The following is a 16,989-nucleotide window of genomic DNA, read 5'->3' as shown; positions in this document are numbered from 1 at the left end:
CTTCCCTCGTTCCCTGCATTCAGCTCTTCGGAAGTGAGTTAATAATGTAAAATCTGGCTGAATTAAATTCATTTAACTGTGCTGCCAATTCTCTTCCCTTCATGCATTTTTAAAGAGATCTCAAACCGGTGATGGATTTCTAATGCTCTTGGAAAAGAAAGCAAGGATGAGACAGTAAATCTGAATGGGATAAATTGTTTATTATAATTACTCTGTTGAATTATCTCACTTCATACCCAGAAGGAAGAGGAAATATCAACCTCTTTAGACTTTGCAAAGGGCAATATGAGTGGTGGAAAAAAAATTGTAGAAACTGCCTCTTTAGTCAGTCAAAGAAGCGACATAGCACAGCTTCACTTGGAAAGCTGTGAACAGTAAAATACGAGGTGGGAGAGGGGTCCGTTTCTATAGCAACCTAGCATATTCCATCTAGGGCAATGATTTTTCTCAACTTACAGTTAGAAATAAATTAGCAACCAGGCCTCAGACTGTGCTTGCATTTGACACTGGAAGTATGTGAACTACCTGAAAATATGGTCTAATCTGAACTCTATTTTTTGGTTTTATGTTGTCTCCCATTCTTTCCAAAGGCTCTTGGCTTAAACTGACTGATGGAATTAGTCTAGAATCTTAATGTTCAGAAGAAGAGCAAAAGACAACATTTCTGTCAGATATCTCATAACAAAAGGTGAAGATTTCAGTGAGCAGAGACCTTTTCATGAGGGAATATTCCTAGAAATTAAATACTCATGTACTTATTAACTTGCGTGAGTCTGTTGGCATTTAATTGTTAAAGTCATCTGCTTTCAAAGCCAGGTGTTAGGAAGACATTGTTCTTGGCCCTTTTCTTTGGAACTTCTAGTCACAAAATTCCCCGCCCCCCCCCCCCCCACCCGCCATGGGAAACAAACAGCACCTGGAATTTGGTTTTATTTCCTACCTGCCTACTTGCAATATCTGTTGTAGAGCTATCTTGTTTATTCTGCCTATAAAATAGTTCTAATGATGTCATGGTTTTTGACTTAGTTCTCTAGTTTACATTTTCACGGCAATCCAGAGAGTTGAAAGACTCTGCGTTCTGATTCCACACTTGCATGTACTCTGTTCCTTCCATTGAACCAGGGATTACCCTGCTGTTAGATATGTTGTTTGTCACCACACAGTTTCTGAGACATCCTTTGTGCAATTCAGATGCAAGTTGCAATGGCTCTGGAAACCATGTTCCTGTTAATTTCACATTTAGCAAGACGACTCTGGAAATCCAGCACACGGCAGTGGCACAAATCTGAGTGGTTTGTTCAGTCTTTCACCTGGCAAAATTTAGCATTTGCGTAGCTTTAAGAGTGTAGATACTCTTAATAATATGGAAAATGCTTTTTCTATTAATAATGCAGCACACTCTGCCCTGTTGTCTCTGGCTCCTTTGGCGGACTCAAAAATGAAAGAAAAAAATACTGTGTTGTGCTTTAACACAAATCCCAAGCACCTCTGGAGAGACTCTGTAGATCAACCAATGACAGGGAAAAATTTGAAACTCGAGATGCAGGATTTGAGGGGGGTTTTCTATTACTCTGAGTTTTCCTCTTATTTTGTTATCCACCAACCATGGACTGCCCCACTCTTGAGGGTTCAGGTCCTAAAAGTCTCTCACATAGACTCTGAATAAATTATTGGCAATTAAAAAAGCCAGTTTCCCTTCCTACTCTCAAAGCCAAATGGAGGTTTTGTGCTACGTCAATGCATGAGCAACTTGTAAATTTGACAGGGCCACATCCTGATGTTTTCACCTCCAACTGGGTTATTGAGGTTCATTAAATCCACCCAAGTCCCCCATCTTCCCACCACTTAAAAAGTAAACTCTCCTGGTACCCTGTCTGCCCACATGTTGTTGTTGTTTAGTCGCTAAGTCATGTCCAACTCTCTGCAACCCCATGGTCAGCAGCACACAGGTTTCCCTGTCCTCCACTATCTCCTGGAGTTGGCTTAAGTTCATGTCCATTGAATTGATGATGCTATCTAACCATCTCATCCTCTGCTGTCCTCTTCTCCTTTTGCCTTCAATGTTTCCCAGCATCAGAGCCTTTTCCAATGAGTCAGCTCTTCCCATCAGGTGGCCAAAGTACTGGAGCTTCAGCTTCAGCATCAATCCTTCCAATGAATATCCAGGGTTAATTTCCTTTAGGATTGACTGGTTTCGTCTCCTTGAAGTTCAAGGGACTCTCCAAAGTCTTTGTAATTTACCATATGTCTCTTATAGTATCACAGACTATCGTAAAACTGAAGACTTTAAAACATCATTTTCATTTTGTTCAAGATATTGTAGATCTGGAGTTCAGGACTGGTTTAGGTGGGAATTTTTTCTCTAATCTATGTGGCACAGGATGCAGCAGCTAAGGCCAGAGCCTCCACTTCCAAGATGGCTTCTTTAGTCACATTTCTGGTGTCTCAGTGCTTCTTGGCCTCTCTAGCTCCCCCAAATCTATCACATCCTCACAGCATGGTAGTCTCAGAGTAGACCATTTTGTTACAGAATCTACAATTTTCTTCAGAGTGAATGTCCCAGGAGATTCAGGTAGAAACCACAAGACTTCTCATGGTTTAGCCCAGAATATAACTTAAGCTATATTCTATTGGCAAGCAAGTCACTAAAGCCCACCCAGATTCAAAGGCAGAGAAGTTAGACTCCACCTCTCAATGGGAGGAGTAACAAAGAAATTGTGACCATTTGAAATTGATCATGTCTCTGTTTCAGAGATCTGAAATGGGGCAGCATTCTTGCAACTCCCGTTTTTTTTTTTTTTTCTCACTTTTTAAGATCATTTTAAAAAATCTGGACCATTATTAAAGTCTTTATTGATTTTTTTACAGTATTGCTTCTATTTTATGGTTTGGTTGTTTTGGCCTTTAGGCATGTGGGGTCTTAGCTCCCTTACCAGGGATCAAACCCATACCCCCTGCATTGAAAGGTGAAGTCTTAACCACTGGACTACCAGGGAAGTCCCCAGCTCCTGCTTTTTCTTATTCCAACTAAATCTTCCATCTTCTATGAGTTCTGGCCTCATCCCTTCCCTAAAATAGTCCTCTCAGTGATGATAAGGCATTATTCTGACTCACTACATCCTATAGAAGTTGTTCATCTCAGCTTACTGATTGCCAGAGCATTCGCTATGTTGATCAGTCCCTTTTTCTTTGGCTTCCATGACATAATGCTCCTGATTCTCTTCTTACATCTTTGACCCTATCTTGTTTCTTTTGCAGATCATCCTCCTCTACTTGCTAATTACATATTAGGTTCCAAGAATTAAGGTCTCAGAATCTCCTGTTGTATTCTAGATCAAGCAGGGTGGCAAATTAGAGCCCACAGTCCAACCACCTGTTTTTGTAAACAAAGTTCTATTGAAATCATCACCATTTACTTATGTATTGTTTCTGGCTGTTTTTAAAGCTACAGTAGCAGAGTGACAGGGACTGTATGGCTTGTAAGCCTGTTATATTTACTACTTGGCCTGTGCAGAAAACATTTTCCAACCCCTCCTCTAGAACCAATGGTTATTAAAATGTGATATCCAGATTAGCAGCATTAGCATTCCCTGGCATATGTTCATAAATGCAAATTCTCAGGCCCTACCCCAGACCCTCTGACCCAGTGACTTATGTTTTTACAAGTCCTCCAGGTGATTCTGATACATGCTCAAGTTTGATAATCAGTGCTCCAGATAGTAATACAAAGAGAAAGCCAGACATAACAGATGTGGGGATGCAGCCACTAACTACATCTGCCAAATTTGAGCTGGGATGGTGCAGACTGAACATCTCAGCCACAGGTAGGATCTTCAGTAGCAACACAGGAAATCTGCTTCAGCCCAGAGCCAGAGACAGCAGCCAGGGCAACCCCACAAGCCTGTGGATCCTTCTCTTCTTATTCTTCTCACCCAGGCAAAGTAAGTGACGAGTTAGGAACTCGAAGTAGCACCTCTGGCTCTGTGGAGGGGATTGTGTATTGTAACCTGGTGTAAATTTATAATTTTAAGTGTGACCAAAGAATAAGTAATATGATTTGTTATATTCCTATGTGTGAAGCATGGTAAAGAATCTGCCTGCAATGCAGGAGACCCAGGTTCAATCCCTGAGTCTGGAAGATCCCCAGAGGAAGACATGGCAACCCACTCCAGTATTCTTTCCTGGAGAATCCCATGGACAGAGGAGCCTGGCAGGCTACAGTCCATGGGGTTGCAAAGAGTCGGACACAATTGAGCGACTGAGCACACACACATCTTTCCCTCTGTGCTCTGGGAGAATTTCTAAATTTTTTCTGCTTATATTGTGCATTCAATTTTCTGCTTAGTCAATTTTTCTAGTTATGGTTTTCAATGTAGATTTTCATTCTATTACTCCTTTTGAGTAAGCTCATAAACTTCTCATATGCAACACTTCTTTTATCTTATCCTACTTTTTTCTTATCATAAATCTGTTCTAGATTAACATTAGCAAAAATGTTACTAATTTTATTGAGATCAGAGCAGAAACTTTCTAAAATTTTCTTTCAGTTTCTGCTGTGATTACATGTCATTGAATCTGTTCCCTTTTCTGAATTGTCCAGGGAATACATTTTCTTGTAAGTAGACTAGAAAATTTCCTAGACCCTGCATTTTCAATTGTTTTATTTCCAATCAAATGAGAAAAAATCTATACTGGCCCCATGTTTGTAACAGGTAGGGGCTTGATCACCCTTATTTGCTTCGACTGTCTACTTGGAAGCTGAGAGAATTCCCTTCTCAGCTATAAAGCCAGATGCTAGTTTGATTTGCATAACCCTGAGACCCAAATCCATTACTCTGTAAGCATTCATTTCTTATAGATCTGCTGAACTGGAAGGGAAACTTTTCCTCTTCAACTGCCTCATTTTTTGACTCTGCAGAATGCATAAGTGATGGTGTGATTGGAGGAGAAGGAGGAGGAAATAATCTTGGTGACTCTATTGGGTACTTCTGTAACATCTTTATATTATCTGATTTACTTCTCTTAAGAACTCTGTGAGAGAGCTACGATTCTTATTTCCTATTACTTATAAGGACCCTAAGTTTTGAATAAATTAAGTAACTCAAAATCTTGGGACAAATAGTAAGAAGAGATAGGACTCCACCTCAGGTCTGTCTGATTTCAGTCTATTCCTGACTGTCATGCAATGCTTTATTTCATAGAAGTTATTTTTGACCACAGTGGTTCATGCCAGTCTACCCTTGTCCTCTGTCTACACATAGAATGCTTTGCCCTAGAGGGTATCTCAGGATTCCTTGGTCCATTTTTAATCCTCCCCACTGCTTTGAACCATCATGTTGCACATGGAACTCCATAAAAGGAGGCTGGAGAAGGTGTTGGGAGAACGATGCCTCCTCCGCACCTGAAGATAGTCCCTGTGAAGTTAAAAGAGTGACACTGGCTTTCGTCCTACTGTAGCTCTGTGCTCTGAGCGGAAGGCAGAAAGTGGTGGTGATCCTAACCTTCTTCCACTCACTTCCAAGCTGTGCTTTTCTGCTCAGAGTTTGAGCATGCCTTGATTACTGATTATGTTTCCTAATCCACACCTACCTGTCATGAAATTGATGAAAGTTTCTCCCTGATTACACACGCTGCTGGAAACCTCTCCTTGGTTTATTGTGCTATCTTATTCTCAGAATTCATTTATCATGCTACCATAATGTTTCCCTTTTGTTAAGTTAGTATACATTTTAAAAATGAATCTGAGAAGACGTTGAATAAAATGCTTTAGCTAGCTATCATTGTGATGCTAAACCTTCACTCTCTTCACCGTGTTTGTTTTTTAATAATATTCCAGGCAGAAGAAAACATTAAGAATTGCTATCTTTGATGCTATAGTTGTATTGATATTAATTCAAATGAAAAGATATTTATGAAGCACTAAGAATGTGTAAAGTGCTGTGCTCAGCTATTTGAAGCTGTATAGAGAAATCAAAATCCTTACCTTCAAATGCTTAGGAGGAGGGACAGATATATCTATTATTCGCTGTGTTTTTTTTTTTTTTAATATTCTATTTGTCATTTTTTTTAGCAAAGTCTTAAGGGAGACCAGAAGGGGAAGGAGTTATTTTGGTGTTTTTTTTTTTCAACTTTTTACTTTATATTGGAGTCTAATCTATTAGCAATGTCATGATAGTTTCTGGTAGACAACAAAGCATCTTAGCCATACATATACATGTGTCTATTCTCCTCTAAAAGTCCCACCCATCCGGGCTGCCACATAACACTGAGCAGAGTTCCCCATGCTATACGGTAGGTCCTTGTTGGTTAACCATTTTAAATACAGCAGACTGCTGATGCTGATCTCAAACTGCCTATCTGTTGTCCCCATTCTTCCCCCATGACAACTGTAAGTTCATTCTCTGAGTCTGTAAGTCTGTTTCTGTTTCATAAATAAGTTCATTTTTATCATTGTTTTAGATTCCACATATAAGTGATATCATCTGATATTGGTCTTTGTCTGTCTTACTTCACTCAGCATGACAATCTCTAGATCCTTCCATGTTGCTGTGAATGGCATTATTCTATTCCTTTTAATGGCCAAGGAGTTACTTTCTATGGGGTCACTGGAAAAGGATTTCCAAGAAATCTTAGGTTGGATTCCGCTAGAAGCAGAGACTGAGAGTAGTATTTCAACACAAGGTTTATTTGGGAGATGATCTCAGGAAGCCAAAGAGGGTGCTAGGCATGTCACTTGTTATGAGCAATTGGAGCCCATTGGGGATATATTGGGAGATGGTGAAGAGCACATGTCAGTGTTGTTCTACTTGAAGAGAAAGGAAGATGAGATATTATTTTGCCAAATCCTCATCATTGTTTGAGAGCTCTGCCCAGCGGTGTTAACTTTCCAGTACTTCTGAGCTGTCCCACATATGGGCTAGTCCATTCCTGTCCAACCACTGAAAGGTCTCAGACAGAGAGCTATAAACTTGCGTGGTGCATGGAGACAGAATTTGGCTGAGGCGCACACAGCATCTGCTTCCCTGGAGGAGGTGGTATTTAAATTGAACCTTAGACGATGTCGTGATATGAGGATAAGCATTTTAGCATACAAGAGTAGGAAGGACTAAGGCAGCATGTGTGTGGTCCATGGCAAATATAATAAAGCACCAAAGTTTGAATATGATTCATATTTTTAAAATTAGAGGAAATTCAAGGTTATACCTATAAATATTCATTCTCACCCCCTTGCTTTGAGTGGGAGAGAACTTAGTTCTCAAGAGTTTGCTCAGAGGGAATCGTGCCTCACCAGCAGCCTGTTACCTCCAGTTAATATCTGGGTTGTTTCGACTTGTGACACTGTTTTACTTCTCTGCAGAATTTTGGGATTTGTCAACATCTAGACATGGCTACGTGAGTTGTTTTATTGCACATGGGTGCACATACCTTATATGTGTCACTTTGGGGCAAAAGTTAAGAACTGTTGATCCAAGGCTTGAAAACATTAGTTGGGTTCAAGAAAAAACAAATAACCTGATGGTTGTGGCATAGGTTGTAGTGCATAGGGATGGGGGCTGAGGGTAGATGAGGAAGGGAAAGGAGAGTTGTATATGGTTGTCTAATAATTGATTATTTCAATGATAAATATATGTTGTAAATTAGCAATGAATATACACAAATAAATTATACATACATTACATATTTTATATATGTATATATATATATATGTATGTATGCATGCATGCATGCTAAGTCACATCAGTCATGTCCTACTCTTTGTGACCCTATGGACTGTCCATGGGAGTCTCCAGGCAAGAATACTGGAGGGGGTGACCGTGCCCTCCTCCAGGGGATCTTCCCAACTCAGGGATCAAACCCATGTCTCCTACATCTCCTGCATTGGCAGGTGGGTTCTTTACTACTAGCGCACTGGGAAGCCCCTATATATACGTGTGTATATGTATACACATTACTTGTTTCTAGCTTAATTCGGTCATGTGTTGACAGGTCTTAAACCCAGCATTGCTAAAATGATGAAGAGGAACTACACATCACAGGAGTGAAGATGGTTCATGGAAATTTTCCTTTTACTTGCATGTAGGAGTGAGGAGAAATATCAAATCATGTTTTCTATTTCATAAGATGCATTAGCACCCCGTCAATAACACCCATATAAAGTTTCATTTGAACTTTAGAAAATATTGAAATTTTTGTCAGTAGGTTGGGGACCTGCATCACAATTTGCCCTTGTTTGAAAATGCTTCATTCTGGACAGATAACAATCACCACTGATAATAGACTCCTGTGAGTCCCTGAAGCTTTGGGGAAGCTGAGTAACAGCCACTGCTCTTCTTTGCCCAAATTTCCCATGGGGCACGGAGGCTGTCAGCTGTGAACAGGTGAGGTTTATTTTTTAAAACATCTTCGTTTCCAGTTTGCACCACTTGGCAGAGTATTTTGTGTCGTGTGAGTACATGGAAGGCTGAGTATATGGAGTCCTTGTGTCAGAGTTAGATTTGGACACCTAGATTGTCACAGAGGTGGAAATGACATTCTTCTGAGGGAAGTTAATGAAACAGTGACAGTGCATAGAAATTCTGTTTAGAGAGAAAAGCAAAAAGATGGATGAATCTTGTTACAAATATAATATGTATATATATAGAGTCCTGTCAAGGGACAGGACTTAGTACCCTCTTCAAAGTTGCCTCTTCAGTTTTCAAAGTTCATCTTCATCCCGGGTCAGAGGAAGTTTCATATCATTTCTGCTTCAATTGTCCAGCCCTCAGTGCAAACTTCCTCACTCCTCCCTGGTGGCTCTGTGACCACTGGTCAGTTCAACATCTGAACTCCCTAAACCCATTTTCTCAGGGCTGTTACTTCAGAAAAGCCATGGTTAGTTTGTAATGGGACCAGCCACACTTCTCTTTGACATCCTGTGCTTCTGTTTGTTACTGATACTATGTCTCCACACAAGCAGGAAGGGTAGGATACATTTTACTGAAGGACCAGGGAAGAAAATCGATTTATGATGGGAACAACTTAAAATTCAGTGCTATACCATGATTTTTTTTCCAGTTTTTTTGAGACAGTCTGGTAAGTTGAACTTCTCACAGGCAAGTTATTAACTCCATCCTTGTTCCTGACCTGTCTTTCCCCATTTGTGCTCTCAAAAGATGAAAACGAAGTATCATCCTTTCTCTCCAATTGTTCTTTCCTTCTCAACCAAATTATTATTTTCCATTAGCATTCAAAGAGTATTGAGGTCCTCTTTTTTATTCTCCATTCCCATTATTTGCCATTGGATCTGTTGGGAAAAATAATTAGTCCCCTTGTTGTGCTTTTTGCCTTGTACCAGCTAGTTTCTTAGTGACCAAGAGAGAAACTTGAGACTACCACCTTATTCACTGATGATCTTCTCCAATCATCTTCTTTCTTTTGAGGATGAGAGGAGAGATAATTTGTTAACTTTTTTTTTAAAAAAGAGGATAATGTAAGACTTTTGGAGTGATCTTGTTCTTTTCTGAACTTTAAATATAATCAATGAAAATTGAGTTCCATTGTGGGAACTGATCGTAGACTCCTACACTCCCCCAACTGTTTTCCTGTGTTTCCTGGTACAAACTTTCCTATGGCCCTTATATCACTAGTTTAGACTTATCTATCCATTGGCCAGATACCATACCACATGGGTTTTTGTCCCTCCAGATCCCAATATTAAGAAAGGCAGATGACTAGTAATAAATGTTTGTTGGATGGATTTGTGTCCAAGCTATTATCCACTCTCTGAAAGAGTGCCATTTAAAAAATTCTAGAACAATGAGATTCCCATTTTGAAAAGCTTCCAGAAACCTATTCCAACAGTCACTACTGGGGAGAAAGGGGATGGAAAGAAAAGGATCAATATTTAAGGACTATTGACTCTGTATCACGTATAAGCATAATACACTTAGCATCATTTATTCCTTAAAATGTTCTTATTACTGATGAGGAAATAGAGGAACATAAAATTAAGAATTTTGCAGGCCATGAGACAGACCTGATATACAAACCTGGAACTATCTTCAAAGCTCAAACCTTTCCCATTTGATTTCCTCTTAATCGTCCCCCAATAGAGAAACAGACTAATCCATGTAACATTGCTAGATTAATTTTCTTGAAGCTTTGTTTTTGCTCACATGTCCCCAATCATTCCCCTTCATCTAACATTAGAGTCAATACTACTCGGCTTGAATGGTAAGGCAGTAAAGCTCAGTTTAAACAACTTCTGTTGTCTTCTGTGGGTCACTGTCAAGAGGGCCTCTATATTTTCTTACTTAACCTCATGGAACTGTTCTCTAAAATGGGCATAATAATAGTGTCTTATTCATTTAGGGGTGCTATAACAAAATACCAGAAATTGGGTGGCAGATCTACAATAGAAATGTATTTCTCACAGCTCTGCAGGCTGAAAGTACAACATCAGAGTGTCAGCATCATTGGGTTCTAGAAAGAGTCTTCTTCCCAGTTGCAAAGTGCTGGATTCTTGTATACTCACAGGGTAAAAAGAGCACCTGCTAGCTCTATGACCTCTTCTTATAAGGACACAAATTCCATACATGAAGGCTCTACCACCCTGACCTCATTATTTCCCAAAGGTTCCATCTCCAAACCCCGTCACACTAGAATTAGGGTTTCACCATATGAATTTGGTGCAGGGAGGCACAAACATTCAGTCCATTGCAAGTAGTATCACTATTTAGCTCATATAATTTTTAAGGTTTAAATAATATAATACATACAAACTGCTCAGCACAGTAAACCTTAAAGTGAAAGTGACAGTGAAGTCGCTCAGTCGTGTCCGACTCTTTGCGACCCCATGGACTGTGGCCTATCACGCTCCTCCATCCATGGGATTTCCCAAGCAAGAGTACTGGAGTGGGTTGCCATTTCCTTCTCCAGGGGATAAACCTTAAGGACTTGGTAAATGTAAGATAATATTACTATGTGTTGTTGTTATTAATAGAACTTTACCACACTCTTCCTTTCTAACCTTTGTGGGTTTTTCTTTGTTTGTTTGTTTTTTCCCAAAAGGTTCATTATAGCACAAACTTGCCTCCAGTTAGCCTGGACTCTGTATGCTTTGCCAGACACTATGATTATCCCTGCCTTTATTCTTTTGCTTAAACTAACATCTCTTCTTTTCCATCTTCTCATGCAAATACGATCAATTTTTTCACTTTCTCCAGTGAAAAAGTGGAAATTTTTCACTTTCTCCACTTTCACCAGTGGCAAAGCTGGTCATTCCAAATAGCTATCCTGTGGATTTTAGTTGGCTTCTTTCCCAAGCTACCTTGTGACAGATTACTCAAGGTGCAAAATGACTGTGGCATCAAGAACGGGGAGTAGGCATGGGCTCAACCACATTGACTTTACCTTACTTAGGCTGCTCTGGCTACCATCACTATAGAGTGGCCTGTCTGCCAACACTGGAGGGGGCAGGTAGGGGAGATCAGCCAGCTGCTTAGTGGGAGACTGATTACCTTCAACCTCTTTCATCATGGAGAGAGCAGCAATTTGTTGTTACTGGAATATATTTGGGTTGGCCAAAAAGTTCATTTGGGTTTACAAACCCTCACCCCAAAATGAACTTTTTGGCCAGCCAATATATGTATTCTGAATATAGATTGCCATCCCTGCCCATGATACTATTGCCAGTACAACCATTCATAGATTTACATAATGAACTATTCACTATCAAATTTTTTTTCACATAACATTGCTTTCCATCAAACATCTAATTTTTCAGGAAAAGAAATGTGGCTTGGCCTCTTGGCCATGAAATTCACTTCTCTTGCCATGTGCTCCCCTACTCAAAAAGCAGATGGTTTCCTTGAAGGTTGAAATAGCTTATTGAAGATATGGCTCCAAATTACAGTAGGAACCTGTATCTACGAGGCTGGAGAACTGACCTCAGGATGTGATATGCTTTCTACCAATGACTAATATTGTACCATTTCCCCATAGCCAAAGTGTTGTTGTTCAGTCACAAAGTTGTGCCTGACTCTTTAGAACCCCATGGACTGTAGCCCTCCAGGCTCCTCTATCCATGGAGTTTCCTGGGCAAGAATATTGGAGTGGGTAGTCATTCCCTTTTCCAGAAAGTCTTCCCAACCCAGGGATAGAACCCAGGTCTCCTGCATTGCAGGCAGATTCTTTACCATCTGAGTCACCAGGAAGCCTACTTTGCATAGAATGGGTAGCAAAAGTCAATGAAACTTGCAGCAACATGGATGAACCTAGAGATTATCATACTAAGAGAAGTAAGCCAGGCAGAGAAAGACAAATATCATATGATATCATCTACATGTAGAATCAAAGAAAAATGATACAAATGAACTTACATACGAAACAGAAATAGACCCACAGACATGGAAAATAAACTTATGGTTACCAAAGGGAAAATGGGAAAAGGAATAAATTAGGAGTTTGTGTTTAATAGTACTATATATATAGTAGATAAAAAACAAAGACCTACCATATAGCACAGGGAACTACACTTGAAATTTAAGGGAAAAGAATCTGAAAAACATACACACGCACATATATATATGTATGTATGATTTATATATATATATATATGTATATATATATATATGTAAAACTGCATCACTTTGCTATACACATGAAACTAACACAGCATTGTAAATCAGCTATATTTTAATTTTAAAAAGGAACAACCAGCAAAAAAAGTCAATGAAACAAGTGTTGTTACAATTGAAGTAACATCTCTGCTCCCCCTACATTTGTACCCATTGGCTGGCAAGTTGTGGGGAAACTTACATTACAAATAACTGAACTTGAATTCTCAAATAGGTCCAAAAATACAGATCATTTTGAATAAACTCACCTCCTGAAACAGCAAATTACTTTTCTCTGTTGATCCTTTTTTATTGTGAAAATATTTTGGACTTGAGAAATATAGTAACAAGATGATTATAATCTTATTAATATAGTGAATTTTTAAATTGAAGATTATGCTTTATATTATTTGCAAATGAACTTCCAAAATCATAAGCAAAGCTTTTCCCCTTTCCGGGAAATTCTCACTTCAAAGCTAATATGAAAACTTTTTCAAAAAGAGATGTTCAGTAAAGAAACAATGTTAATGGATATACCTAAGGACAATTTAGTGGAATAAAGAGACGTATGTATTTTATGTACTAACCCTTTTTGCCAATTTTCCTACTTTGCTGAAAAGTTCATTTTCAAAACATCAGTGCTTCATCATTTGACAGCTTGCTGCTTCTGAAACTCTAAATTTCTGGTGTACAGCTAATGTATGTACATTTAGAAAGCACAGAATCTGAATTCATATGTATGCAACTCTTAAATTACAAGATGCTGTCAAGTATTGACTTTTATGGTTGATAGCTTTAATATTACTATTTGTGTCTCTATAAATTATTTTTGCAGAAACCCCAAAAGAGGAAAACCCAAGTTTTATTAATAGATATACTAAGCATCACACTCATGACATAATTGATATGACTATCAATAGCATGATTTTAGTAACATCAAACATTTTAGTGTCATAGGGAGATGTCTTTTAAATGTGGAATGTAAGTGGTGCAGTGAATCAGGGGCAGGATCTTAGGAGGAAATACTTGACTTGAATCTATGAACAGAAGAGTCTGAAAACCATATGAGACAGCAATAGAAATCATCCCAAATATTCACACTTAACTTGACCTTGAATTTCACATCCCCAAACCATTAATAGATGGGCCACCATGAGCTCACCAAGATTTCTAGAACCATGCAAACAAGAGTTATTTGTTTTTCTCCTTAAACGCTGTATGGAAAAAAATTGTGTGTGTGTGTGTGTGTGTGTGTGTGTGTGTGTGTGTGTTGGGAAATGGAGAAGGGGGTGCTTGATTTAAGAGACTTCTTTGTAGAATTTCCTTCTGAAAGCACTTTTAGGAATGTTTGGCTTCTCTCTATACTTGAAGCCTGGCTTTCCAACAGTGGAAAAGGGAAAAGGGGGAAGGAGAGAGGGGGAAGGGGGAAGGGAGAAGGAGTCTTTGCCAGAGACTTTTGGAGGGTGAAGGAGAGACCAACATAATGTAAACATGCCATAGTGCAAAAGATCCCTTAATGGAATTCTGAGGTAATTAAGTTTGAGAGAAGCACTTGCAAAGTGAGGCCTGAAGCCAGAGTTCCACACAGTGTTCAACCTCTCTGTAATTTGACTCATGGAAAAGGGGGCACTGAATGAACCAAGGTCAAAGGTGAAGTAGAGAAATCGATCTTTAACACTGCCCATTCATTCTCTCCTCTCCCTTCCTCACTTCAAGCTCTCCAACTTCAGTCTGCCCTCCAATTACTCAGGACTCCTCAGTTAGTTGTTTCCTAACCAGATATATCCTCCTTGGGCAGTAAGTACCAAGTGGAATTTGACTATTTCACCCTCAGCCCTCATTTCGTTTTACCCTAATGAAACTATCCTTCCTGAAGTTCACTCCCCCAGAGTCTTGCCCTTTATAAATAAAGCAATCGGGGGCATTGACTCAATATGTTATACTTTATCTAATATGCTTACATCTTAACAGAATCTCTCAGAGCCTCAAACAAAGAACAGATTCAAACTGTGATCTTTTTTAGTTGAGCAGCTTGATTGGGGAACTATGTGGGAGGGAGGAGATTTCTTGGTTTTCCTCAAACCACACCATGTAGCTAGCTGCTTATTTTGCCTAAGCATAAGCCCATCCTTGATCCATTATCCCCATGGGCTGCACTTGCTGTGTCTAGCTCATTGTCACGTACACTATGATACTCAGTAGATTGTACTCAGCTTATGTTACTTCTTATCTATCAGGTCTCTCCTGAACCTTGTCACATCCCTTGCTTGCCAGTAGGAGTGGCTCTAAGGAAAGACCTTTCTTAATGCCTGTGTTTTTCCTGGTGCCTTTAACACTGTGGATGCCCCTCTTGCCATACTCAGAGGAGCTCCCACATGCTGAGCTGACTGATAAAGGGAAACCACCATCCCGGCACATTGGACTGGGCCCCACAAAACACCTGCTTTCCTAGGGATTTCCTAGGAGGCCCAAGTAACTTAACCCAGAAGTGTAAGTAAGCTAATGTCTTGTAGACCAATAAGAAACTGGAGATGGGAAGAAGTTATTGTTCTTCCTTTTTCCCCTAATAGACTGTTTTAAGACCTGCAGCCTCTCTGGACCCATTCTATGTGAGTGAGTTGTATTTTGCTGTGTGGCTTTGGTCAGTCCCATGGTGCACCATCTTTTATTTGCCCTCTTTCCTTCCCAGCTTCACTTCCATTTTTTCCCCTTCTTCTTGCTAACTTGGGACTGTTGTTGCTGTTCAGTTGCTCACTCATGTCTGACTCTTTGTGACCCCATGGACTGCAGCACGCCAGGTTTCTCTGTCCTTAACCATCTCCCGGAGTTTGCTCAAACTCATGTTCATTGAATTGGTGATGCCATCAAATCATCTCATCCTCTGTTGTCCCCTTCTCCTCCTGCCTTCAATCTTTCCCTGCATCAGGGTCTTTTCCAATGAGTCAGCTCTTCACATCAGGTGGCCAAAGTACTGGAGCTTCAGCATTAGTCCTTCCAGCGAATTTTCAGAGTTGATTTCCTTTAGGATTGACTGGTTTGATTTCCCTGAAGTCTCAAAAGTCTTCTCCAGCACCACAGTTCGAAAGTATCAGTTCTTCAGTGCTCAGCCTTCTTTATGGTCCAACTCTCACATCCATAAATGGCTACTCAAAAAACCATAGCTTTGACTATATGGACCTTTGTTGACAAAGTAATGTCTCTGCTTTATAATACGCTGTCTAGATTTGTCATAGCTGAGCTCACCAGACTCCTCTGTCCATGGAATTCTCCAGGCAAGAATACAGGAGTGGGTAGCCATTCCCTTCTCCAGAACTTGGGATTACACTTCCTAATTAAGGGTTAAAGTATAAGGGTCTATTCTTAGTTTCTGATTTTTAAGGAATCAGGGCTAGAATACAGTAAAAAATTATTATTGACAGTGATCAAAGAAACATCCAAATGTATGTGTATTCTCCCAACTATAAGTTGAATCTGGTCTTATTAAAGTTATCCAAATATATGATAGAAGTTGTTGAATGCAATATTACATGGCAGGGAGGTCTGAGACATAGACTCTAAAGGGCAATGGCCCAAGAAAGTTCATATAAATGGAAATTGTTAAAAATTTCCTGCTACAGTGTCACTAGTGCCCCCCACAGAGTGTGGAAAGAGAATACAGCCCCAGAGATGGTAAGCAAATCCTGAGGGTAGCTTTTCATTCCAAGCATGGACTCTGGACATTTCATCTTCTTGGCTTGGCCAAGGGTCTCAGAGCTGGGTTCATCTAGCGGTCTCCAGGGAGACCTGGGGAGTAACACATTGCTAAAATGCTCTTCTGGGTCTGTGTTTTCTTAAGGCCAAGTCAAACTTATATGTGTATTTGCTTCATCATTGATCTGCCAAACAAAGAATCCACCTTTCCATGTGGTTTTTACAGTACTTTCCACTTTACAACCAAATTATGCTTCCATTTCTTAGCAAGCAAAAGATTTGGATTGACCATATATATGATAGGGTAAGTGTCTCTACAGGTCCAGGGGTGAAACTAGAGGCTGAGAGTAGATGAGTGTCCTCTAAATGAAATTAAGGGGAAATGTAATAATGGCTTTTAATAAGGTCACATTGAAAAGGAGTGACAGGATAAATTGGACCATTTGAGAAATTTGCCAAGTGTAAGAATTAAGGTTACATTACTAAAAAATCTATCTAGATAATCTTGGCCTCTGAAAAATATTTAATGGGAAATGGACCTAATTATTTGAGCTGAGAGGCAGAAAATGTAGCTGATGTACATATTTAAGCATACATCATTTTTGCCCAAGGTACCTGAACAAAAGTTCTGACAAAGACGGATTTAATACGGAATGACATTTCAGGAGACCTAGAATCTCTTTTTTAAAAGAGATTTAGGGGG

The sequence above is a fragment of the Cervus elaphus genome, chromosome X (genome assembly GCF_910594005.1).
Source record: "Cervus elaphus chromosome X, mCerEla1.1, whole genome shotgun sequence".
NCBI lineage: Eukaryota > Metazoa > Chordata > Mammalia > Artiodactyla > Cervidae > Cervus > Cervus elaphus.
The sequence above is the reverse complement of the archived record's forward strand: the minus strand, read 5'-3'. Positions refer to the sequence as shown.